Raw genomic sequence first — 22,519 nt, forward strand, 5'->3', positions numbered from 1 at the left:
ATGATCTGTGATGGTGCAAAACAGCCTAAGGACATTGTTATGGACATATTTCCATGTCATCATGCATCCAGACATTCACATAATTTCTGTCCCTGTCTGAGTACCTGAATGAATGTGCTAAGATTCTGAATGAAACCCCGCAGGCTACCATGGATTGGCCAAATTTCAAAATCGGGTCAGGGGGAAGCCAAGATGCTGTGTGGCGGCTGGGGAGGAAGTCAACAGTCACAGGCATAACGGCACTGCTTCAGGGAGTAGCGGAGCCGCTGCAATGGGTTGCAACCACCACCCTTCCATAGCTGTCAAGTTCTCCCCTTATGCTGAATAGGCTTCCTCGCGAGAAAAGGAAAAACTTGACAGCTATGCACCCATCCCGAACTGGGTAAGTGGTCATTGTCAATGGCTGTTCCCAGTAAACACACTATCTTCCTGGATACTCAGTTTTACAATACACTTCAATTTCTAAATGGTGTCTCCATCTTACAGCTTTTAAAACATGGAATCTGTGGGCATAAAGCTCATAATTCCTCAGCCTATTCTGCTTCCATCCACTCATCACAAATTATGTTTCCTGGGCTTCGTCTCACTCAGCCTTTCTTCCTGCTGTATGAACTTTTCAATGTCTTTGAGAAATGTCTGCTCCATTGAAAATAAAGTTGTCTAAATTTTTGTGTAAACACACTATGGCCTAATTCCAGATCAGAGTACACTCTTCTTGAAAGAAAATCTAAACATCAATGAAAAGCTTAAATAAAAATTCTACGTAAAGAACAAGAACCTCATTGTCCAGTTTGGCAAATTTATCTAAAGCTGTTTTTATCCTTAATTGAAAAATTGAATATCCAGCAAGCCAATATACACACTGAAATGCTAAAGACATTCTGAGCACTGGCATTTGGGGCCCAGCATCACAGCTGAAGCAAGCAGCCTTTTTGCTGTGAGAGTCAAGCTGAGATTTAGTTTTGTCACAGCAGAAATTCATTTGCAATCATGATGTTCTGGTGTAGGCACCTGCCTTTGCAAACCACCGTGACAGAACTTGCTAAGAAAATGAACGCGGCATTTTTTTGATCCTGCTTACAGGCCCTGTGAACAAGAGCAGGAATGAAAATAACCATCTCCAAAAAACAGAACCATGTTGGCTTAACCCTTGTTTCTTTGTCTTTACATACAGAAGAAATGGAAGGGAAATCCCCCTTGTTCTGAAGAAGGGGAAGACCCAAGTGCCACGTTTGATTGCCTCCCAAAGTAGTAGCTAGTTTGAGGGGGTGAGTGGCAGTCTGGGGCCATATGGCTTGCAAAGAAGATCTGGAGAGCAAAAATGGGACTTTTCAGACTAAAGAGATGCAACATTTTGGGCTAATGGAGGTGCTTCTATATTCATTAATAGTTAGCATGAAGGTTACTAAACTCTACTATGTAAACATTTGGCTATGGTATTTAAAAAGTTTGATGTCCACATGTTATATACAAGTATAGACATAGATTAGCCATTTTCATTTCTGAAACATTTTTTAGGGCTAGTCTTAAACTAGATAATTGAGATCACTGTGATCACCGGTTATGTTTCTTTATGGGAAGTCTGTGTACCACAGTTTAGCAATGGACTCACAATATGGTTTAACGACAGACTCCTGGCATCGTAGAGCTTTTTCCGCCATAATATCTAGTGCTTGCTTGATTGCTTGATTTATTGAATTCATATGCCGCCCTGTTTAGGGAGGCTTTTAATGTTTAATATATTATTTTATTTCATTTCTCTGTTGGAAGCCGCCCAGAGTGTCTGGGGAAACCCAGCCAGATGGGCGGGGTTTAAATAATAAATTATTATTATATTATTATTACTATACCCACAGGTTTCAAGGCAGTTCACGGGATAAAATCAGAATATAAAACCACAAAATACATAATTAAATAAAAACAACAACCCAATAAGCCTCTCCCCCTTTGGTGGTACTCAATGGTACCAGTAGTGGCACCTTTTTTCCCCCTACCCCAAATCATGCGATAAGGTACACAGAGGGTGGCGAGAGCAAGCAAAGCTAGAAGGGGGAATGTGAAAAGCAGGAGGCTGAAACAGAGGTGGCAAGGAAACAGAGGTCCTTGTTTGAGGGTGTGGTTGCCGCTCTCAGTCCACAGGTTGCCCCGTTCCCCCTTGGCTGCCCTGCCCTGCCCTGCGTGCTCTCTCTCTGAATGTGCTGTGTGCGGTTGTGCAAGTGTTGCTTCCCTTTAGTCTCTGCAGGGTGTGCAAGCGGAGGCAGCCAGAAGGGGAGGAGGCAGCAGCCTTTGCTGTGAGGAGGGGAAGGAGGAGGGGGAGGGGGGTGCAGGGTGGGTGTGAAGAGCAGACAGGGCGGGGAGGGGGGGAGAGATTGAAGAAGAGGAAGGGGCCATATAACAACTATTGAGTGCTGCTTATTGCCAAGTTCCTGACATGCTTCTCAGATATTTTCAAAATGTAGCATTGATGCTGCAGCTCTGAACAATGCCGGGGGGGGGGGTCTTTGAGTTCCAGCATCATATTTTGAAACTCAGCAAAATCTTTTGTCAGAAGTTTTCGGAAAGCGTGAAAGACCTTGTTTAGACAGTCTAAAGCTTGACTGATCCTTGCTCTCGCTAAGATTACAGTTCAAATTAAGTTAGTCATTCTTGTTCTAAAAGTTCTAATTGATGGTGATTTTAGGCATGGAAACAAAGTGAACACTACTGCCACCAATCCACCAGGAGAGATGGGGAAAATGCACACAAAATTCACTCTAAGTACAAATAAGCAATAACAAGATTCCAAGGTGCATGTTTTTCAATATGCTGTAAGAAGTCATGTTTTAAAAACACAAATTCATAACTAGGTAAAGAAAACAACACACTTTCCTACACCAGAAGTCTCTAGTTCTAAAAAACCGGCTGCACAATCCGAAAGAGAAAAGAGGGTTCCTTTTTCTAGCCAGAAAATGCTCCATAACGTAGAAGGAACTTTCAAACCAAGTCATCATTTTTTACTATGGGCAATGAAGCCAGCAATGGGTTGTTTTCAACATAACACTAAGACACAAATATTTTTCTGTGTGCAGTGGAAGTTTTTCACCATTCATCCCCAGTGCATCCCCTAAATCTGTTCTGGGGGCAGCAAGGAGAGTAGTACACTGGGGAGGAATGGGGCGGAATCCTGCAGCACTTTTGCTAATCCTTGTATTAGTGCAAGGTTTCAGTTGAATTCCACCCAATGTTTATAAAATGTTTACCCTTACTAAAGAGGCAAAGGGTGAGCAAGTGCTTTGGCTACGCCTGGTGTCCTTTTCGCCCTCAAGGGGAATGTGATTCACGAGAGATAGGCCCACTTGCAGGAGCAGCCAGTGGACTCTGCCAGTTCCCCACATAGTGCCCACCTCAGCACCCTGCCTTGGCCCATCCCAGGAAGTGGCTGAAAGCCAGGAGGGTGGCTCTGCACTACCGCCTCCCTGTGGCTGTTGCTCCTACCTCATCAAAATCAAGAGCGCAGAAAAGCCGCTGAGTCACTATTAATTGCCTGATGTGAACAAGCTAAATACGGTGACTTGGCTTATTTACAAAAGATGAACACAAGACAGATTGGGATTTGTAATTCTGACCCACTATTTCATGATGATTCTCCTTTATATTTAGGCAGCAAACTAGAGCTGGGTGTTAATTAAATACAAGTTTCCAGATGACAGAACATGCTTCTCACTTATTTCTAAAATTGCCTATTTAGACATTCATTGCTTGCTCATTGCTTGTCCTCTGGGTGGCTCATGCAACATTCAAACCCCCCCCCCCAAATATAGCAGTAAATTTTTTTTAAAATTTGCTAAATCAGCACAAGCAAAATAAAATAAATCTAAAACAGCTAAAATTATTTGCTCCAAGAACTAAAAGATGATTTTAAAAGGGCTGGGAGAAGATGCCAAAGAGGTATTGATGTTGTGTGCAGGGCAAACCTCATCATGGCAGAGAGCATCCCATAACCAGGGTGCCCTTTTCCTAGTGGCCACCCACTGGGACTCTTTATGCAGCAGAACCTGTGGAAGGGCCTCTGACGTCATTCTGAAGGTCCAAGCAAGTATATATAGGAGCCTTCAGGTAGCCTGTTCCTAAGCCATTTAGAACTTTAAAGCACTTTGAAGTGGGTTGGAAATGAACTGGAATGGAGAACAGATGATGAAGCATTTATAGGATTGTGCTCATATCTGCTAATCCCCATTAGTAAGGTTGCTGGCATGGGGGGGGGGGTGTCAACTGGAGTTTCCAGGTCATTTTTAAAGGCTGCCTCATTGCAATGATCAAACTGGGAGGTGGCAGCTCATAAACCTTCTAAAAGTAATAAAAGGCATTGCATGCCATCCACACCACCTGTGGATCTAAGAGCACCCTGAAATCTGCCACCTAGAGTCATTTCATTCCCTCATTAAAATAAGATGAAAATAAGATAACCAAGTTTAAAAAACATTAATAGAATTAAAACTATAAACATATGTAAAATCCATTAAAATCATACCAGTAATTACTATAGAAGCAGCGCAGCAAGACACCAGCCCTTTCATTACATGCAGTCAATCCCCCAAAGTCTGTTGGAACAAGATCTTCAACTGCTAGTGGAAAGGCAATGGGTTCTTACCTCTCTCAAGCTCAGTTTTCTGTGTTTCCATATCAGTTTTGCAATTGCGCATAAAGTTTTGATGAACATTATATGCAGGTTTGTCTAATGTGTACAACTGCAAGCAATTTCCCCATATATAATGTATTATTGTATGTTATTTTCATGTATATGCATTTTAGACACACATCCACACATTGTTATGAGTTTGTGGGTGCCAGATACCTTTAATAATCTTAGCAAGTGTTAAAAGCTCATCAAGCCAGGCTAGCTTCCTGGTGAGGTAGCTACTGGGGTGATGGGTAATTGTGAGAACAAGGAAAAGGGGGCTCTGTGTCAGATGGCAAATGGGTGGGGGCCCTCCTCTAGCTCTCAGATGGTCAGGACAGAGTTTGCTGTGATGTGACCTATAGAAAAAAGTTGCAGGCTGGAAAGGCAGAGAGAACGCCATGGCTGATTTCTGTTTGAATCCAAGGTTGTGTCTCTGGGACAAACAAGACCCTTTTGGGAGGCTGATGCTGTGAGCTGGCTCAGGTTGTATACATGTGTAAATAAACCTGTGGACAGGCTGCTTGGACGAGTGAAACCAACCATCTGTCTCCTTGATCCTTGCCCAGTGTGTGTAGTGGCTAAGAGCAGTAGACTCGTAATCTGGGGAACCGGGTTCGCGTCTCCGCTCCTCCACATGCAGCTGCTGGGTGACCCTGGGTTAATTACACTTCTTTGAAGTCTCTCAGCCCCATTCACTTCACAGAGTGTTTGTTGTGAGGGAGGAAGGGAAAAGGAGATTGTTAGCCGCTTTGAGACTCCTTAGGGTAGTGATAAAGAGGGATATCAAATCCAAACTCTTCATCCTGGCTTATAAAAGCAAGGCAAGGGCTGGGCGATGGGCTTTGCAGGTTGGTGAATGCTTCTTTCTGTGAGGGAGCCTTCCCAGACCCGCTGAAAGAGGCGGTTATTAAACCGCTTCTTAAAAAACCGTCTTTAGATGCGGCCAATATGGCCAGCTATTGCCCAGTCTCAAATCTTCCATTCTTGGGCAAGGTGATTGAGCGAGTGGTTGCTGAACAACTCCAGGCACACCTGGAAGAAGCAGACCATTTGAATCCCTTCCAGTCAGTAGTGCAAGCGAGAGATAACTACAGCATGCATCACTCTGGCGAGACAGTCTGCGGGCAGGTAGGGTCTCAGCCTGCGTACCAGATGGAGCTGATAGACAGCTGCCCTGGACACAGAATTAACCTGCGGCTCCATGGACAGCTGTGAGTCCAAAATGACTCCCAGGCTGTGCACCTGGTCCTTCAGGGGCACAGTTACCCCATTCAGGACCAGGGAGTCCTCCCCACCTCCTGTCCCCCACAAACAGTACTTCTGTCTTGTCAGGATTCAACCTCAATCTGTTAGCCGCTGTCACAGTGGCCGGAGTGGACTACTTCAGAGTAACGACGCTACGCAGCTCTGCATTTTATTCTTTTATTGGTGCTGCGTATTTACAGTGCTCAAGTCATTGCTATTTACACGGAGCGATGTTGTCAGTCGGTTTCAGAACCTCCTAATGGCTTTTGGCGCGTCTTTCTCCAACACAAAAGCTTTGGCAGACCCATCCTCTTGCCCCTCCTCTTCCTGCGTAATTCTGGAGTTGGGGGGATGGGTCTTCCCCCCTTACTTGCCCCTTCCTGTCCCACCTGGGACCCTGGCTCCTCTACCTTGCCTGAGCCTCGGACACGACTTCCTGCTTCCCCACTGGAATCGGAACTCTCCCTGCTTTCCCCTTTGCTCGGGGACGGGCTTGAACTCAGGAGGGGAGGGACTTCGCGATATCCCCTGTCCCTCACATCCACCCCCCTCCCAAGCTCTCCTTCACCCCTCCCCAGGCCCCCCCCATGTGTCGGTGACGACTGGAAGCCTAAAAACTCGGTGCTCTCCGATCCCGTTGGTGTGAACACCTCCCCCCAGTCCTGCGAGCCCCCCCCTTCCGCCTGGGAGGACGGGAATCCCAAAAAGTCCGTGGCGTCTGAGCTGGTGGGGGTAAAAATGTTTTGCCAATCTGCTCCTTCCTCTGACTGGGTGGATCTTGGCGACACCCATACCTCATCCTCTGGTTCCTCAAACTCCGCTTCCCAGCGCCATGGTGAGCTGTTCTCCCGTGCCTCCTCCTCCTCCCCCTCCCTTTCCATGTGCCAGGGCTTGGGTCTGTGGGGAAAGAGGGCGTGAAATTCTTCCACCAAGAATTCCTCCTGTATCTGAGTGGCGGGAACCCATTCATTCTGGGACGGTGGAGCATCCTCCCATGCCATGAGGTACTCCAGGCCCCCCACCCCCCACCTTGAATCCAGGATGGCCGTGGCCTCATTGAGTTGCTCCCTGCTTTCCCTCTCCCCCCCTCCCTCGGGGGTTTGTTCGCTGTCCCTGAGCCTGCTGCTTTCCCTGTACGGCGACAGCAGCGATCTATGAAACACTGGATGCACCCTCATGTCCTCTGGCAGTGCCAGCCTGTATGCCACCGGGTTGACCTGTTGCGTGACCGTGAAGGGGCCCAGCCATTTGGGTGCCAGCTTCTTGCACCTCCCTCTGGTGGGAAGGCCCTCCGAGGACAACCACACCTTGTCCCCCACCCTGATGACCTCCCCTTGTCGCCTGTGGCGATCTGCCCCCTTTTTGTACACTTCCTTGGCCCTCTCCAAGTGTTCTCTGAGCTGCTGGTGCACCGTCTCCAGTTCCTCTGCCCAATCCTCAGCCTGTGGGCCCTCCTCCTCCTCCTCCTCCCTCTCCCTCTCTGGGAAAGATCTGAGGTCGCGCCCGTAATTGGCCTTAAAGGGCGACACCCCTGTGGAGACGTGCACTGCATTGTTGTAGGCAAATTCTGCTAGTGGCAAGCGATCCACCCAGTCCGTTTGCCGCTGGCTGACGTAGCATCTCAGGTACTGCTGCAGAATGGCGTTGACCCTCTCCGCCTGTCCATTGGTCTGCGGGTGTCTAGCCGTCGACAAGCTGACCTCCACCTGCAGGAGGTTCATGAGCCGCCGCCAGAACCTGGAAACAAATTGGCGGCCACGATCCGAAATAACCCTTAAAGGTAATCCATGCAGTCTGAAAATGTGATCAACAAACAGTTTGGCTGTCTCTTCTGCCGAGACTGCCCTGGCACACGGTATAAAGTGACACATTTTGGACATGAGGTCTACCACCACCAACACTGCAGTCTTACCCCTGGACGAAGGCAGATCTGTGATGAAGTCCATGGACACCACTTCCCACGGCCTGTGTGGTGTGGCTAAGGGCTCCAGCAACCCTGGTGGCGCTGCTCTGACCACCTTCGCCCGCTGGCAGGTGGTACAGCCCCTTACATAGTCTCGAACATCTTCCCGCACCCCTGGCCACCAGAAGTGTCTCATGACTAGGTGAGCGGTTTTGTCCCTTCCAAAATGCCCCGCTGTAGGGTTGTCGTGCATCTGCTTGAGGACCGTACGTCGAAGCTGGGTGGTGGGTAGGTACAGCGCACCCTTGTAGAAAAGCAGCCCTCTGCGTTCTGCAAAGTCTTTTGCCTGCTCCCTCCCCCCTCTCAGTTCTCTGAAGATGCGGTTGGCAAATTCATCCGCTGCCGTCAGTGCTGTGAGTTCTGCCTCGCTCACCACAGCTGCTCCGCAGGACCATGCCGACGGGGGGAAAATGTGCCTTGGGGCTGGTGGCGCCTCCTCCTCCATGTACTCTGGCTTGCGGGAGAGGGCATCCGCCCTGACATTCTGCTCCCCCGGGATGTAGTGGATGGAGAAGTTGAAGTTCGAGAAGAACTCTGCCCACCGTATCTGCCGCTGGTTGAGCACCCTGGCAGTTCTCCAGAACTCCAGGTTCTTGTGGTCTGTGCACACCTGGATGGGGTGCTTTGCGCCCACCAGGAAGTGTCGCCAGTGCTGGAACGCAGCGTAGATCGCAAGAAGTTCCCTATCAAACACTGTGTAGTTGCGTTCAGGCTGTGTCAGCTTCCTGGAGAAGAAGGCACAGGGTCTCCACTCCCTGTTGGCGTCCAGTTGCAACAAAATTGCGCCCACAGCTTTTTCAGAAGCATCTGTCTCAATGCGTAGGGGCGCGTCCTGCACCACATGGAACAGGTTTTGGTCTGAGGCGAACACTCTCTTGAGGCTTTCGAACGCTGCTTGCGCCTCTGGTGTCCACTTGAACTTCTGCTTGCCTCTCAGGCAGTCCGTGATGGGAGCCGTAACGCGAGAGAAGTTCTTGATGAACTTCCTGTAGAAGTTAGCGAAGCCTAGTAGGCGTTGGGCATCTTTGCGCGTCCTGGGGCTGTGCCAGTCCAGGATGGCCTGCACCTTGTCCTTGTCCATCGCCAGCCCCTTGTCTGACAGCTTGTAGCCCAGGAAGTCCACCTCTTTGGTGTGAAACTTGCACTTCTCCAGCTTCACATACAGGTGGTTCTCCTTCAGGCGTTGCAACACCTCTCTGACATCTTTCACATGCTGCACTGGGTCATTCGAGTAGATAAGGATGTCATCTAGGAAGACCAAGCATTTCCTGAAGAGGAGGGACCCCAGGACGTGGTGCATGAAGGCCTGGAAGCATGCTGAGCCCCCTTGCAAACCGAAGGGCATCACCAGATATTCAAAAGAGCCCAGAGGCGTGAACATCGTGGTTTTCCATTCATCTCCTTCCCGGATCCTGATCAAGTTGTACGCCCCCCTTAGGTCCAGCTTGGTGAAAATCTTGCCCCTGCGTGCCGCTGTCAGGAGATCATCCACTCTGGGCATGGGGAAAGCCACTGGCTCTGTCACCGAATTCAGCCGTCTAAAGTCCACCACAAGACGGCGCTGTTGCGTGTCTTTCTTGTCCACCCAGAAGACCGGGCTGCCCCCTGCTGCCTTGCTTTCCCTTATGAACCCCCGCTTGAGGTTCTTGTCGATGAAAGCGCGCAGATCCTCCAGCTCCTGGTCTGACATGGCGTACAGCTTGGCTGGGGGTATCGTCGCCCCTGGCACCAGGTTGATCTGGCAGTCAAAAGGCCTGTGCGGGGGTAGGTGGTCGGACTCCGCTTCGCTGAAGACCTCCTGCAGGTCCCAGTACTGCTTGGGTATTGCCTCACCCCCTTTGATATGCATGGTGGCCACCGTGGCTATCGGAGGCCCCTCCCCTGGTTGGTGCTGCATGCAATGTTCCAGACAAAAGTCCGACCCAAACGTGATGCACCTCTGGTGCCAACTGATGGAGGGGTCGTGGCGCGCCAGCCAGCTCATGCCCAAGACGATGGGGGGGTCTGAGATGGTGGTGACGTTGAACGCCAGTGTCTCTGAGTGCCTTCCCACCGTCATTCTCATGGGGGGGGTTTGATGTGTGATGGCCCCTCCCAGCAGCTCCCTGCCGTCAATGGTTGCCACGTGCAGAGGAAAATCCAACTGCAAAAGCTGGATTTGGTGCTCTTCTGCAAAGCTTCTCGAGAAGAAGTTGGCGGACGCCCCACTGTCAATTAAGGCGAGGACCGTCAGGGGATAGCCATTTGGGAGCGTTAGCGTCACTTCTAGAACCACTCCTGCTCTGGGAGGGGTGGGCTGGCTCTGCACCTCTCTGTGCGGGTGGGCGGGCTGGGGCTGTTGTCTGCTGACTGTGCCTGGCTGCTGCCCCTTGTCTCCTGCAGCCAGGCTTTCCCGTTTCCCTGCTGTGGTGCTGCGTCAGTGGGGGAGGGCACCACCGTTCCCGCCTTTCCTTGCCACTCCCTGCGATGTGGGCAGTCTCTGACGAGATGCTGGGGTGAGTTGCAGAGAAAGCAATTCCCGCCCCTTCCCTCCTTGCGTCTTGGCGCCGCTGGGGTTTGAAAAGCCCGCGCGCGCGCGCTATCAATCTGCATGGGCTCCTGGTCCTGGCTGGCTCCAGGCGTGGCTTGAAAGGGTTGTTGAGGGAGTGGCTTCTCCTGCGACCGTGGGAACCAAGCCCGCTTTGCGCGCGTCGCTTGCTTGTCGTTCCACCGGGATTCCTGCCTCACCCCCACCGCCAGAGCTGCTTTGCTCAGCTGATCCATAGTACTGGGCTTTGGACCTCTCGAGAGTTCATCCTTCACCTCCTCGCTCAAACCCAAGTAAAACGCAGCTTGCATGGGAGGCGAATCCAAAACCCACCCCAGTCTGTGCACCAGCATGGTGAATTTCGCCCAATATGCGCGAACTGTCATATTTCCTTGGCGTAAATTATGCAGTTCCTCCTTAGTCTGGTCCAAATGACTATCGGACGAATACATCGTCCTCAAACCTTCTAGAAATTGTTGGACATTTTTCATGCAAGGATTCTTGGTTGCGATTAATGGTCTTAGCCACTCCCTGGCTGCTCCGGTGAGATGTTCCACAATAAACGCTACTCTGTGCTCATCATCGGGGAACTCATTCTGGTGCAGCTCAAGAGCATACACGATCTCAGTCTCAAAGCCCTGAAACTCCTTCGGGTCTCCATTGAACTTGCTTACAAGGGTCCCTGCTCTCCTTCCTGGCAGCACTTGGACTTGGGGAGCCCCTCCCGCCTTGTTTTTCTCTGCATCCAGCTTGTTTTGGAGGTCTACCGCCACCGCCCTTAAATGCTGCTCTTTTTCCTGGAGCTCTCTCACCTGTTCCGCAAGTTGTAGCCGGTCGTCCTGGACCTTCTTAGTCTCCTCTTTAGCTGCCTTCAATTCTCCCTGCGCCTGCAGCGACAGCTGTTGCAGTTCTAGCTGGGCTTGCTCAGCGATCTGCCGCCACTTCTCCGCCTCGGACACGCTCATCCCGGCAACTCCGAAGTAGCCCAAAAATGATTAGGAGGTTGCTGTCACAGTGGCCGGAGTGGACTACTTCAGAGTAACGACGCTACGCAGCTCTGCATTTTATTCTTTTATTGGTGCTGCGTATTTACAGTGCTCAAGTCATTGCTATTTACACGGAGCGATGTTGTCAGTCGGTTTCAGAACCTCCTAATGGCTTTTGGCGCGTCTTTCTCCAACACAAAAGCTTTGGCAGACCCATCCTCTTGCCCCTCCTCTTCCTGCGTAATTCTGGAGTTGGGGGGATGGGTCTTCCCCCCTTACTTGCCCCTTCCTGTCCCACCTGGGACCCTGGCTCCTCTACCTTGCCTGAGCCTCGGACACGACTTCCTGCTTCCCCACTGGAATCGGAACTCTCCCTGCTTTCCCCTTTGCTCGGGGACGGGCTTGAACTCAGGAGGGGAGGGACTTCGCGATATCCCCTGTCCCTCACAGCCGCCATCCATCCTCCAACTGCCTCCAGACACTCACACAGGACCTTCACCGCCTTCACTGGTTCTGATTTGAAAGAGAGGTAGAGCTGGGTATCATCCGCATACTGATAAACACCCAGCCCAAACCCCCTGATGATCTCTCCCAGCAGCTTCATGTAGATGTTGAAAAGCATGGGGGAGAGGACAGAACCCTGAGGCACCCCACAAGTGAGAGCCCAGGGGTCTGAATACTCACCCCCCCAAATTTGTCCTTCCCGCCGGCGGTGGCAGCAGAGGGACCCAGGCAAGGAATGTTACTGCCCCCCCCCTCTGCTGGGTCCCACCGCTGACGGGAAGCCTGGGCCGGGCGATAGTCATTGTGCTTGCCGCCTGGCCCGGCTTTCTCTGCTGCTGCTGTGGCAGCGGAGGGACCCAGCACCGGGGGCAGGGGGGCAGCGACATTCCGTGTCCACTTTATTTAATCCCGCTATTGACCAGGATCACTCCCACAATCTACTGGTCAATTGTGATCAACCGGCTGGACATGTCTGCTTTAGGGTGAAGACAGAGGCCAAGTAAGTGTTGAGCAGCTATACTCCCTCCTTTGTGGTTTCCCATTTCTTTCATTTCTTACACATGCCCTTCTTAAATCTCAGCTCATCTATAAGCTCCTTATGCAGCCCACCTTTCTTTCTTGTTGGAATTGTCTTCATTTGGACCTTCTGGTTGTCAAAGTTTCTATGAAGATATTCTGACCTGGTGGATAGGGTTGGGGCTTTGCTGGGAGAGAGAGAATATCTTGACGAAAACATCTCTAAACAAAACTTAACCGCTTCTCCTGACTCCTTTAGGGTGAGATATTAGGAGCTGAAGTGTTAGGTTTAGCACTCTGTTGCTTGCTTGAGGTGGAATCAGGCTAGAATCAAATTTGGATCAACACTTCTAAAGCAATATATTTTGCTATCAAACCACACAACCCAATGGAAGCACATTTGTTAAGTCAAATATTTTTGGTGAGTGGTAAAAAAGGTAAAGGTAAAGGTACCCCTGACCGTTAAGTCCAGTCCCGGTCGACTCTGGGGTTGGGCGCTCATCTTGCTTTACTGGCCAAGGGAGCCGGCGTACAGCTTCCAGGTCATGTGGCCAGCATGACTCAGGCCCCTTCTGGCGAACCAGAGCAGTGCATGGAAACGCCGTTTACCTTCCCGCTGGAGTGGTACCTATTTATCTACTTGCAATTTGACGTGGCGAGTGGTATGTCAGGGCAATTAAGGTAAATTACCCACAACTACAGAGCTCTGCTTATTGACAGCATGATTTGCTTCCATGATGATTTGAAAGGTGTTTTTGATCTTTTGGTGTTTAGAAAGCATGGCAAATTTAACTTTTATTATGATTTGAGTGGAACAAAGCTTTCATGGGTTTTAGAGCATGCACACATATGTATATCTTGTGACTTAAATTCGGAAACTTTGTGTAGATTACTGCTATTCCAATACTTCTGCAGGTGGTAAATTTTATCTTCATCATTGTGAGAAATTCTATGGGTTTCCTGTTATTCTGCAGAACAAGTAATTAGCTGCTCTCCACTTAAGGAAGGAATAACTCTGGGTCTTTAGGACTTATGCCAAACATTCAGAGGGAGGTTGGTATCCAACCAGATGCAGAAGCCAGCAATGAAACGGAGGAGTTTCAGGCGTCTAGCTTGGCATATATTTAAGCTGAAGACAAAATGAAGCTGGCTCCCCCTAGCATAAGAAGAGAGGGAAAGCCACGAAGAATATTTTATGGGGGAAAGCATTTAGTACACCCCACAGAGAAGCCAAAATATACTAATTTATGAAAAGTGAACTTGCTCAGCCTAGCCTTTGTTTGCTTTTACTTTCCTTTGGGCCCTTAATTCCTGTGCTATGTGCCAGGACACCCCAGTGTGTTATGTGCAAATGTGCCATAGGAAATATATTAAATAATTAAAGGCTCCTGTGAGTCTACACAGGATGTTTTTGGTTGCATCTCCTTGATGCGTTGATCTGACCATGTCTGCTTCCAATCAGTCTCTGCAGCTGGAGGGGGGCTAATTCTGCCATTCCACAGCATGTATTCAATCAATACAGAGAGAGGGCAAAATTATCTGCCCTCAGAGGGTATTTCATGTTGTGTCTCTGCATGAATCTCTGGTCTTGTCTTGTTTCCAGTAAGAAGGCAAGCCCAGGATAATGATTCATGTAAACAAATACATAGGGTAGACACTTGTGAGGAAAGGTAATTCTTACTCTTACATACTTTCAACATAAACCCTTCCTCTTGTAAGTTCAGTGCTTTTTTTCTGGGGGGATGCAGGGGTACGCATCACCCCTAAACATTTTGTGAAGCTCACGGGAGAAGAAACTAAAAAATTCTAGCATGGTGAATCATCAGTTCTGCTGCTACCGTACCCCTGATGGCGGCCTCATTTCCTGTCACGGTGTTTCCTGAGTCTCAGACGGAAGCGAGCATTTAATGCTTGAAGCCGTGTGGAATGTGAGTGCTCCTAAACATTTTTTTAGAAAAAAAAGGACTGCATAAAATTAATATATTTTCTAATTTTAATTCTGAAAAAAACTGCCTCTGATATCAGAGGGTTAGGAAAAGTGGCCTTAGGCTACAGAAATATCCACTGGCAGCACTCTCTCAGGCTGTGTTCCTACTGAAGTTGCGCTCCAGTGCTTCAAACCTGATGCACTGTTTCTCCCTACAAAACCACTCCACATAGACAACCATATTATCGATATTCTTTCTAGCTTAGTTTCTTTCATGAGAAACTTTCAGGAGCCGGAGTCAGGAGTAGGTCAGAAATAAAGCACTTGGTGTCAGTGAAGAAACCCAAACATCACGGGCCTGGGGATCACAGCAACTCTTCTGAGTAGGTCTTGCCCCAGTGAGGCAGCTGCAAGGACTTAAGAATAGTATAGAATAGATATTCATAGATATAGATATAGAATAGTATAGAATAGAATAGATACTTTATTGTCATTGTATTCAACGAAATTGAATGCCATCCCATAAAAAACAAAATAAAAGCACAATTACAGCCACACACACACACACACACACACACTCCAACTCCCCGGGATCCCCCCCTTCCCACTGCTCCCTAGTTTCCTCTTCCCCTGGGTTCTTCCAAAGCAATCTGAGGCTTCAACACCTTGTCTATCTCTGCTTCACCCTTTTCATACCTCTCTAGTTTCTGGGAGACCAGAGGGAGGCGAGCTGGTTGCAGCAGGACGACTGGACTCCCTGGCTTCTTCAGCAGCCTGCCTCATCTCTGTCTCCTGCCCTCTCCTCCTCTCCTGCCTCTGAGTCTGGACTGCTCCCTGCCCTAGCCTTTTCCTGCTCACTAAACTCTGTCACCTCTTCTGCTTCTGACACCTCCTCCTCCTAGCCTGCTCCTTTTCTTCCTCTGGCCACCCATCATCATCCCACCACCAATCCCTGGCTCTGAGCCTTCTTCTTCCCTTGGGGGTTTCCCAGTTGGTGCCTCTGCATCCCATCAGTCCATGGCAGATACTCAAAAATAAGTGAGTAATAAAAACGTCCCTTGTGGAGGAACCTTAAATCAGTGACACACTCCATCCCTAAGATCAAAAACAGTACTGCTGAAACATAGATTTACCACTTCAGTGAATATTAGAAACAACATATCATATCAACTCTCTGAGAAGGAAGTATCTGCACAGAGCCGTACTACACAAAATAGCGTGAGACCTTGTGGGAAGGATATGCAAAATCGAAGACTCATTGGTATAAATTTATTCAATATTGGAGCCAAACAAATAATTATCAGAATATTGAAAAATAAGCATTATCAGAACAAACAATATGTGCAAACCCCATACCACTTGTTATCGCCCACCTGTTCTGCCATTGAGGACTTCTTGGATCATTCTTTGTCTAGCTCCTCCCCTTTAACCTTACCGCCTTGGGTGGCCCTGCTGGGAGTACGAGACTCCTGAAGGCTTCTCTCACAAGGGTCATAGGAACGTGCAAGCCCACTCACCACAACAAGGGGATGATCCAGCGAGTGAGAAGGGAAAGGCACACTGAGATGGGAGGAAGAGTGTGTGCACATGCATGTGGCTCTTGCTATCAGAGATGATGCTGATGCCTGGCCTACTCCCACCAGCACCGAATTCATTCCCACATAGCCCAAGATGTCCCAGAGTGTTATCCAAATTTCATTCAGTCTGCTAAAAAAAAAGTCCGATGGATTCTGAGATCTAGTAGCTTTGTACCCAGTTGGATTCAATCAGTGCTGGAAGAGGTGCTGGAATTCACCATGAATGCCTCCCTTGTTCTCTTATAATGGCAATGGTGTCCACCTGAGAAGTGCTCACACTGAGTTTTGGATGAAAAAAAGCCCTGGGTTCAATGCAGAATTAGATCTATTACCTCTGCTAAGTAAGTATTAATCAGTTGATTCTAAACAGTTCAAAGGGAGCCCCAACAGTTCAAAGGGAGCCCCTTTTAACAAGCCCCAGAAATAAATTCAGACAATACTCAAATTTTTGGTTTGTGTTTTGGCAGAATTTAGGCCACAACTTTATTGATTACAATCAAGTGAGTGGTTGCATAGGCTCTGGTTCGACTAGCTAACGGCTAGCTACCCTGCAGGCAGCGCTGACTCTGGGCACCAACCATAAGGCAGCGTTGGGTGAACACCTGGGACAGTGGCAAGCAGGAGCCCTGCTTGGCCTCCACCCAGATGAGCCCTGGACTCAGGCTCAGGGCACAACCCCGGATGGGGAGACCAACCATGAGTCCGTGGATTCCTTCTTAAAGGAATATGCAACACATAGGGATGGCTAGGCATCCTGCCACCCCTATCCACCTGAACCAGAGCCTATCCACAACCTTATAAGTTGTGACAGTTTGCTATGCAGCAGGTGAAACCCAAATGGCACCAGCCAACGACAGGCGACACACAATGGCATAGCAAGGTCAAGCACAAGCCCTAAAACAGGGAGAGGTGGGCGGGTGTTTCGATGCACTAAGCCCCAAAGAGGAAGCTCAGGGACACATGCAGTGGTTGAATAGTGGTCCCTCAATCGCTTTGACTGACGCTCCATTAGCCCAATTGCACCCAAGATCAACAGACCACCAATAGGATGTTGTGGCCGCTCCAAAGTTCCCACCCACAAAACAGGGCCTGATTGCCAGGTCCCACCGCAACACGTGCCCTTTTGTTAGGGAGGACCCGATATAGCACATCTTTGCCATGGGTAATGCAAAGGTGGCATTGGGGAACGGCTTTCTACATGGTTCTGTAATTACTTATTGGCCAACTAAAAACTATTGGCATAGCCTGAGCTTCTTAAATAATACTTCCACTGTATTTTTATATGCATGAAAGGCCAAATGCCTAGTGGGCATGATTGAAATGGTTCATCTGAATATAGTGTTTCAGCGAAGAATCTGTCCTGGTCTATTAGAGAGGATTGATCCACACACAGTGCAGATAATTTTGTGTAATTTTTAGAGTTCCTAAATACTTTGCAATCAGAAATACAACTTTCTTTGTTATAGCTTAGCAAACACCAGAGATATTGAAAATTTGTGAACCCAGAACTAGGATCACAAATGGCACATCTTCAGGATCTCACCAATGATCTCTATACCTCTTGATTTGTGCCAATACAATATGAGGCAGAGAGTTCAGGGTTTTTCCAAGTTTCAGTCACATGTACAGTTGAGGATAAGCAACTATTGTTAATGCATCTAGTCTGAACATGCAGCTTGTGCAACCAAAGCCAAAAGTATACTTGTTCAGAAAAGATTAGGGAAAATTTGGTACAATGTTTTGCACAACAGCAACTGAGAAACCTACTGTAACGGATTAGCCCCAGGATGGAAGATTTATTACACCCTGGATTAGAAAGAGTTAACCCACCTCCAGTTTAACTGACAGCGCATCTTTAGGAGGCGGGACAGTGCCCAGTTTAAAAAAGGAGGGAATAACCGTTTTGGCAGTTGGAAGAGGGGGAGGTTGGTGATGAAGAGGGAAGAAGAAGGGTGTGGGGCTAGGATAGTGGTGGTTTAGGTTAGGCTTAGGATAACTTGAAATTAAAGTCTGACAGAGTTAATGTATAACTGTAACTAAGATTGTAAACTTATACATCGTTAAGAAAAGAAAAACCTATGTTCTCAAGAAAATAAAATTCATCTTCTTTTAGTGCCAAAGAGTATTGTCTTGGTTATTCCAGCAGCGTAGTAAAACTCACAGAGGTGGAGACTCAGAAAAGGGCAAAACTTACCTAAGGAAAAAGGGATAGTTTGTGTCCTAGAGTCACACAGGAAGGGCAGCATGGTGAAAACCTAGAGTGCCACAAGTTTGCCAGGGTGATATGGCAGACTGATAGAGTGGGGATCTGAGTTGAGGGAGTCCCTGTTCTGTAGGCAAGAGGTTGTTCACTCAAATAGCCCTGAGTGTTTGTGAGATCAGGCCACGAAAGCTGGAATTAGACTCTCTTTACTGAGAAGCCCAGAATTGAGGGGTTTATTTTAAGGTGTAAGGAATTGAGTGGGGATTGCTTTACCCCTGTACCCTTTCGTCTCATAATCTATCGGCAACGTCGGCGAGGGGTTTGTCGCACCTACATTCTCACATGTTGACGTAGGGTTGACAGGCATGTGTATTAGGGAGTCCCTTGTGTCTGAAATGCCCACCCACCTGATTCTTAAAACACTCTGCTCCAATGGGACTTTTAGGCAGAGTTGAACCTTGCATGCATCAGAACCCTCTTCAATCTAGAAAAGGTGTCCCACACAGAGATTATAGAAAAGGAAGTGATTTATAATGACACATTAAAGGTAATTTTAACAGTAAAATGCAGCATAGTACTGGGCACACACAAACAATATTCTAACACAACCACACAGGAGTTCTGAACTAAAAAGGGGTGATTGGCAATGAAGGCAGAGATTACCTCTGATTTAAAACACTCTGGAAATGTTGTGTGTGGTGGAAGAGCTGGAACTCAGGCACTGATCTCAGGAGTCTTTCTATGATTTCAGAAAGCAGGATTCGTGCCACAGACCCATTGCCAAGTCTTAGGTTTGAAGACCAGGAGCAAGTTAAATATCGGTATGTGCATACAGAGGTTACTCAGCAGTCATCTCCACAAAGATTGTAGACTGAGATGGCACCCTCGGATATCACACAGAGGTGACATGCTGAGCAAGCCCAAAGTCTGGTCTTAAATAGATTTGTAGGGGATCCAAAAGTGTGTCTGGGTGAGTTGGCATCATGACTAATGAGAGGAGATCAAAATGAGAGAATGTAAAGAGATTGTGTTAAATCCATGTAGGTGTGTTTGGGGATCGGGGAAGGGTTACAGGAGAGAAGATAATGAGGAAGGTTCTGGTAAGAGGTCATTTGGATATATAAACAAAAAAAGGCATCATCTGGAAAGTTTACATTGTGGAAAGTCCTTCTGAAAGGATTTACCTGACAATAAGAGTTGTTTTCACAGTGGAACAGACTCCCACAAGAGGTGGTGGACTCTACTTCCGAGGTTTTTAAGCACAGATTGGATGGCCATCTGTCATGTATGATCTAGTTGAGATGCCTCCATTGCAGAAGGTTGGACTAGATGACCTTCAGGATCCCTCCCAACTTTACCGTTCTATGAGTCTATTACCTGGTGAGCCATGCTCTGACTTGCCTACAGGTGCTATTGTTCTATCTGATTTGCATATACATTTCTATAATATTTATGGTTGATGGAGGAAGCTTGTCTCCTGAGCTTGATGCAAGAGCTTTTAGGTGCAAAAACCTGCATCTGGTGATGTTTTGTTTATTAATTTTACTTTATTACCAATATTGCAACTGGAAGGAACAGCTGGTGCCTAGGATTTCCCCACTGACTTATTTATGCATATCCCAAGGAATATGAGGAAATTTCAGCTCGGCTTCCGATTCGTCGTGCTGGTGAAGTTGGACGCAGGGACTTCGTGCTCTGAAGTCCCTGGCTTCGTGGAGGGGGGGGGGAAGTCCGCAGAGCGAGCGGACTCCCCGAAAAAACACCGAGTAGAGAGTCTCGGTGACATAGTGCCCAGCTGTTTGTTCCGAACGCAAATCCTCTGCTGCCCGAGAGCTCAGTAGAGCAATCGAGAGCCAGCGGAGTGGAGTCGCGGGAGCCATTTTTGGGTTTCATCTTACCTCCTTGAAGTGAAGCTCCGAGTCCTCAGCCTGCAAGCGGCGGATTCTTCCAAGGCAATAAAAGGCAATAAAAGGCAATAAAAGAAGGCAATAAAAGACTTCTTCAAAGTAAGTTAAATCTCTACTCGGATCTTAAAAATTTTAAATTTGAAGATAGGAAGAGATTCTAAAGTAACGGAAGCCGATCTCTTCCAAATGGACAATCGGGAGGCGCATTAAATATTCCCAAGCCGAAAAGGGAAAACTTCTTTCAAGATTGCGGACCCGAGAGAAAGAAAGACTTTTCCAAACCTCCCCAGCCCCCCGGTGTCGTTGCCCCTTGAGGTTCAGCAGCAACAAGGGGGAGGATGTTTTGACAGCTATAAAAAGCTGTCAAATTGTTAAAGGGCTAAGAAAGACGATTTTATTCCTGTGAATTGGAAAAATTGATTCAAAAGGTTTTAAAAGGATTTAAGCGGACTGTAAATTTGAAATCTGATGAGGTTAAAGACAAAGGATAAGAACAGCCAAGATGGAGCCGAAAACGTTGTAGAGAGGAATTTTCCAGTACCCTTCTGCCCTTATCTCTGGTCTGCCTGTGGTCAAGTGAGCTATGAAAACAAAATTCTCTCGAGCTTTCCAGGAAGCTGTGCTGGGTTATCTACGAACATGGGAAGATATCTACAAGGAAAGGCAATGTTTCAATCCAACAGAAAAGGAGAATGAGGTGCAAGAGCAAGATTTAGAGGACAATTTTGATTATGAGATTGTGTGTGAGGAGCAACAATTTGAGGACAATTTGGAGACTGATTCAGACTATAAAAAATATGTGTTGGATGATGAAAAACAAAGATCAGAACAAAGAGATGAGGCCGACAAGGAGAAGCAAAGTGAAGAGAAGATTGATGGAAGTGAAAATCCTGGAGAGACTGAAATGTTGAATGGTGTTAGTGAAGGGAGGGAAAGGCAGAAAGAGGGAGGAGCAGAGGTCTGGAAGTGGATGTGGGAAAGAATGGGTGTGGGGTAAAAAATTTAGTTTAAGGTACTGTTTTTGGTCTATGAATAACGGTGTTGGAATCTTGGCCTGTTAAAAGGATATGCTGATCCAATTGGGAGGAGGGACATTGGGGGGGGGAAGGAGAGATTTTTATAGTTTAAGGTTAAGAGCTTTCTGGAGGGAGTAAAAAGAATGGCTGAGGAAATATGCTTAGAGTCTGTTTTTGAATAATTTTGGTGATCAGGTGTTTGGGTGGAAAACTGCCTGTCTCCCCCTTCTTACTCTTGGTACCCAGTGGCAGGGGGTGCCTTGAGGGGAGAGGGAAGGGTGGAGGGAAACCCAGACACAAAAATGGAACCTTTTGACTGCTGGACTCCTCGGGCTACCCCAGTGGCAGGGGGGGGGGCTCAGGGGGAGACAGCATGAAGAAGGAGGAGGATTGTGTTAATATTATAAGAATAAGATTCTGAATTGGATTAGAAAACCCGCCATAACTATGTAAAGAGGTTGCGAAATCCAGGAGGAGAAGAGTCGTGGAAGCCATTAATATTTTTCCTTTTTCCTTTTTTTTTCCTTCCTTTTTTTTCCCCTTCTCATATTTTTGCTTTTTTTTCTCTCTCTCTCCTTTTTTCTTTGTTTTTCTTTTTTCCAGTACAGTGAAGAAATAGCTGGGGGATAAGCCAATCCCCAGAGATCCTCCGCCTTTGTCCTCTCAGTGGCAGGGGGGGGATGAGGGGGGAGGAAGGAGGGGGGAGGTCAAACCCAGCTTAAAATGGACCCCTTTGTTCCCCAATACCCATGGGGCTCACTGGTGGCAGAGGTGGGCTGGTGGGTGGAGGGAAAATGAAGGGACAGAGTTTATGTTGTATACTTTGTATGTGTTTTTTTTCTTCCTAAAAATTAATAAAAATTATTCAAAAAAAAAAAAAGGAAATTTCAGCTCAACTGAGCATTTCCTATCAGGAGAAGGGCAGGTGCCACCCCCCTTCACCAAGGGGACACTGCGCACACAACCCCCACCACCCTGAGAAAACCCCTTAATTTAATTTAATTCTTTGGTAGATAGGAGCTTAAAAAGCCAATGCAATTCTGGGCTGCATCAATAGGAGTATAGCGTCTAGATCAAGGGAAGTAATAGTACCACTGTATTCTGCTCTGGTCAGACCTCACCTGGAATACTGTGTCCAGTTCTGGGCACCACAGTTCAAGAAGGATACAGACAAGCTGGAACGTGTCCAGAAGAGGGCAACCAAAATGGTCAAAGGCCTGGAAACAATGCCTTATGAGGAACGGCTTAGGGAGCTGGGTATGTTTAGCCTGGAGAAGAGAAGGTTAAGGGGTGATATGATAGCCATGTTCAAATATATATAAGGATGTCATATAGAGGAGGGAGAAAGGTTGTTTTCTGCTGCTCCAGAGAAGCGGACACGGAGCAATGGATTCAAACTTCAAGAAAGAAGATTCCACCTAAACATTAGGAAGAACTTCCTGGCAGTAAGAGCTGTTCGACAGTGGAATTTGCTGCCAAGGAGTGTGG

This window comes from Zootoca vivipara, chromosome 5 (genome assembly GCF_963506605.1).
Source record: "Zootoca vivipara chromosome 5, rZooViv1.1, whole genome shotgun sequence".
NCBI classification, from domain to species: Eukaryota; Metazoa; Chordata; class Lepidosauria; order Squamata; family Lacertidae; genus Zootoca; species Zootoca vivipara.